This window comes from Limulus polyphemus, unplaced genomic scaffold (assembly GCF_000517525.1).
Source record: "Limulus polyphemus unplaced genomic scaffold, Limulus_polyphemus-2.1.2 Scaffold172, whole genome shotgun sequence".
Lineage (NCBI taxonomy): Eukaryota > Metazoa > Arthropoda > Merostomata > Xiphosura > Limulidae > Limulus > Limulus polyphemus.
Genome location: NW_013665782.1, coordinates 209,920 through 214,719, shown reverse-complemented (window position 1 = coordinate 214,719; position 4,800 = coordinate 209,920). Strand labels below are relative to the sequence as shown.

General features: G+C 34.6%; 1 long non-coding RNA gene across 1 annotated transcript in view; it reads right to left on the bottom strand.

Annotated features, from left to right (window-relative positions):
- Window positions 1-4,800, bottom strand: part of LOC111084924 — a 32,162-nt gene that overhangs the window by 5,887 nt on the left and 21,475 nt on the right. The window contains exon 2 of the long non-coding RNA XR_002609809.1: window positions 2,421-2,602. This is a non-coding gene — a long non-coding RNA (uncharacterized LOC111084924). The remainder of the gene's footprint in view (window positions 1-2,420; window positions 2,603-4,800) is intronic.

Sequence of the window (4,800 nt, the reverse complement as noted above, 5' to 3'; positions counted from 1 at the left end):
CAGTCTCCACACAATATTCTCAGGAACGTTCATTTATCATTCACACCAGAGAAATACATCAAGCCCTCCAACTCACAACCAACTCCACGATTCACGCTGTCCACCGTATCCAGTCCAAGAAAACAGGTTCGCCCTCCACGTTCATGAAAGTTGTCACTACTTCCAAAACTACAGCAGATCTCATCCTCACCCACGGCTGCTACCTTGATTATCATCACTTTAAGGCAGAAAAACCTTACCGTAAGCCTCACCCACCCCATACCTTTCCTAACCTACCCCCAAGCCCACGTTTCTCAACACCCTAAAGAAACCCACCGCCAACCAGTACTCTACCGCCCATCCTATTACAATAGACCAAGCCATTGAAACCTCACCCACTCCTGAATCACAAGACATGTCAACCCAAACCACCACAACTAGGAGAAAAAAAGCACCCAGACCCAGCCACAAGTCTTCACTGTTACCAACGACGCCAAACAACAACAAACCAACAACCCGACTAGATAATCAAATTTTAAGAAGTGTGTCGTTATCCTTCTAAAGCTCTTACTTCTTCAAAGGATAAATAGATACATTTTTAAAACTTAAAAAGGAAATTTCAAGATGTCCTTTACAATAAAACACTAAAGAATCATAAAAACCTATGTTCAGTTGGATCCTGAACGAAAAGGTGTTCACCTGCGTTCATACTAACCCTGGAAGAAAATATGTTTCTAAACAATGGCTAAACTGGACCGTTGGAGTATGTCTGGAGACAAAAGTCAACTGGCCTATGTATCATCTGTAAGAGTATATTATACATTAATGACTGATTATTCTAAGATTATTATAGATGTTATACTTATCAACGCTGAAGTTTCTGCCTCCACTGGAAGCATAGACATGTATATCTTTCACAGCTAAATCAGACGAATATCTCTTTGGCTCATCACCATTCAAGCTTGCACGAAAATGTTTAGTTTCTTTCAATTACAAAACATGAATAAATTTAAAAGAAATACTTCGTGTGCATATAGAGGACAAACAACTTGTAACGTTATTTCAAGAGTTATGTATGAGATTTTCAAATTAATTTTACAATACAACGAATTATAACTGTAAATCTCACGTGTTTTGTAGGTTAAGACTACCATCGTTTTGTGCATATTCTTATCAAGGTCTGTGAGAACGTGTATTTAGTTCATTTCATATTACAAATAATCGGAAAATATAGTTATGGTAAACTTAGACTGATCATTCCATATCAGAAAGTAACTTAACTTTAAGCTGTTCAGACTGAAGATCAAAGGTCAGATAAATGTGTGTCTAGCTTTGCCTTTATGATAAAATTGAGGAACAAAAAAACGAAAGATACATATACATAAACAAAATTGCTAAAATATAAACGACTTGAGTAGTTTTATATTTACCTAGACGTACTTGAAAATTTGTATATATCACCAGTCTAGCTAAAGAAGATATCAAAAACTTTCAGAAATATTCGTAGAAGATCAGGTGATAGATTAATTGTTTATGTTTATTGTAAAGGAAAATATTAGAAGTGAGAAACTGTTTCAAGTGTAGTAATGATACGTGCAATCATAACATTCTCTGTTTCAAGATTTTGTGGTCCTGAAAAGGATCTTTAATTATAAATTATGATTAAACAAGGCAATTTTCCTCAGAAGAAATATGCCCCTCGTCTTCTGGACGAATTCCCATCTGAAATACATTGTTTAGATTCTAAATGATAAAATCCTTATAACCCGAGCGCATTCGAAAAGTGGACCTTTCTTCTTCAGGGTCAAAGAAGAAAGGTCCACCCCTCGAAAGCGCTCGGGTTACAGAGTTTTTATCATTTTGTATCAAGACTTACTGAACCTATGTGTTTTTCTGACATCAAGATTGTTTCGATTCCGTAACGCTCCAAGATATTTTACGAATATCTACATGCTCAGTTAAATGATTGTACAATAAAGTACATCTCCGTAAACAAAATAAATAGGACATTAGGCAAAATGATTTTTACGAAGATGATGATCACATGATTTTACATTTTGAAAATATTTACCACATAATGTAATAGAAACTAATAAATGAATAAACAATAAACTAAATAAAAACTAATGTTAAGAACTAAAGAGAAGGAAATATCAATTCTTGTTTTCGTAATGTGATACGTACGATATAATATCTAGAGCTTGAGTATTTTACTTATAAAGCAACACATAACAGTAAGATTGTAAGTTAATTTTTTATTCTATTTGATAAATAAATAATGGTTAAGAAACTTCAGGTTGGCATGAAAAAACAGCCCTTTTCAGGACTATGTAAGATAAACTAGTATAAGTGTAAAGAGTACTTTGTGCAAAATAGACGAAATATTAATTTCAATTATTATTATTATTGAAGTGAAACTATAAAGCTGACGATTTAATTACCTGTTGAGACACGTTGATCTACAACACTCACTGGTGAATCACTCGCGAATCATATGCGCGATCGATGACCTCATCGTCCTAAAGTTTAGTACTCCCATTTTCCGACCATAGTAACACACCTTCTGGTGATACACACTGGAACTATCTGTACTCTCCTTTCCTGTGCCTTAGCAATGCGCCATCTGGTGGTACAACATGAACATATGACTTCAAGTGACACTTTGACTTCCTAACTACTGTCGTTTATGTGTTGTTATACTATAGATAATTTGTACTTTTTACGTGTGAGAGCTACAAAGCGTTTTCTTTTGTCTGATGCTTTGATTAACAGATTGCGATCATTATGCAACTGTTTTAATACAGTTTGTTCTAAAGAAGAAAGGTTCTGTTGGTGTTAATGATTAAGGTGCTTAGATAACAGTTTCAAACCCACTAGTAGTACCATATCCATAGAAAATTAAATCTAGTCATATCGTGCCTTAATGATACAATAACTGCAAAAGTAAGAAGACTAGTCAAACAATATTTTCTACCGATCAGATTAATACAAACACTATGAAAACCCTTAAAAAAGTTGGTCCACTATGTTTTTACCTAGAAAAAACTGTGAAAGACACTTGGTTTGCCAGAAACAACGAAAATAAGAAATATTTACAGCCAACAACATAATCTACCAACTAGAATTCAAAACTTGAAGAGAAACACACGAGAAACGACAATTCGTAAACAATATAAAGTTTTTAATGTTCGATAAAGCTTTATTTCCCATCTGCTTATATTAAGCATTGTACATCAGATAAAATAAAAACAGTCCTGTGTGAATAATTCCTTCCTATGTTTTTGACGTGGCACCAAAAGTCCAATGGGAACCTTGCTTCAACGATCTTCATCCTTTCGAGCCAATTATATATCTTTTTACAACAGTGGACGAACCGTATGATTGATTAACAATGACATACTAGTTGTGCTATGATGGTTGTCATGACAATAGGTTAATAACGTAGCCTCTTCTAAATGATGAACCAGATTTCTCTCCATTTACCTCAGAAATCAGTTAATCTAAACTATTTTTGAAATTAAAGGATTTCTTCTAGAACCTTTTATCATCAAACTAAACATGGCTGCGAGCAACATCATTTAGTTTCCTGTCATTAATTAAACCACATATCAATTACATAAGTGATTTATTAAAAACAATTTTTATATGACCAACAATGACGTTGTTAGGTGAAGTAGCAAATCAAAATAAACCCCATCGTTATTGTTAAATAAAAAAGGTATCTTTCCTTAAGAAATAAAAGTGATACCCTACGTAATTTCTTTGTTAAACCTCTGAATCTATCATTTGTATGTACTTTAAATTTATGTGAGAATTTTTTAATATTTTGCTGAACTACAGCTGGTTCATTTAGCCAGTGAAAATAGGGCGTTTTCTATTGGAAGTATTGCTAGTGGTGTATTGATGTGTCAAACTTTATAAAATTTCTCAGAATCAATCATTAACGGTTTGTAGGAGCTTCATTAAACTTCAACACGTACACAAGCTTAAGCTATTACGTATTGTTTGTTTGAAGTATCTTTAATGACTATTTTACGAAATGACTTTTGTTTTAAAATTCACATTCAGACCTGTTTGATATATAAAATATAATTTTATTATGGGAAGACGTTGTTGGAGGCCAGCTAAACAAAAAACAACAACCTCTAGCTGGTTCTTAGCGTTCTATAAACACTCGTTTATCTTTCTTCTGGCCTAAGCGGTAATAGTGGATGGCGTATCGTATTGGGGATACAAGGGTTTTGGCTCAAAAAGTGGTGTACGAAACACGATTTCTGCTCTCAGCTATGAGTGCGTTATAGGGGTGAGAGTTAATCTCGGTATTCGGTTAAGAGTAACTGCTAAAGACGGATAGTGCGATCGACTGGTTGTCTACCCTGTAGTTCGCAATTCAAAAAAGTGACAGATATGTCTGAACTACAAGGGTCTCTCACCAGGCAGTTTAGCCAATTGTGTTTTAAGTGAAAAAAATTCAAAATCAAACTATCTTCTTCTGGCTTTATAAGACGTCGACTTGGTGATGTTGAATATTACTTCAGGTCCACTAAAACTAAAAACAAAATAAGAGACCAAAAAAAAAGCTGTTTATAAAACGTTATCAAGAAAATTAGCTTAAAGACTTTCAGTAACAGTCATTAGCTTAAACAGCGTCAAAAGTTACTTCTAACTTAAACACTTTTATCAAAGTTATTTGCCCGGCATGTCCAGGTGGTTAGGGAGGTCGACTCGCAATCTGCGGGTCGCGGGTTCGAATCCCATCCCACCAACATGCTCGCCCTTTCAGCCGTGGAGGCGTTATAATGTGCGGTCAATCCCACTATT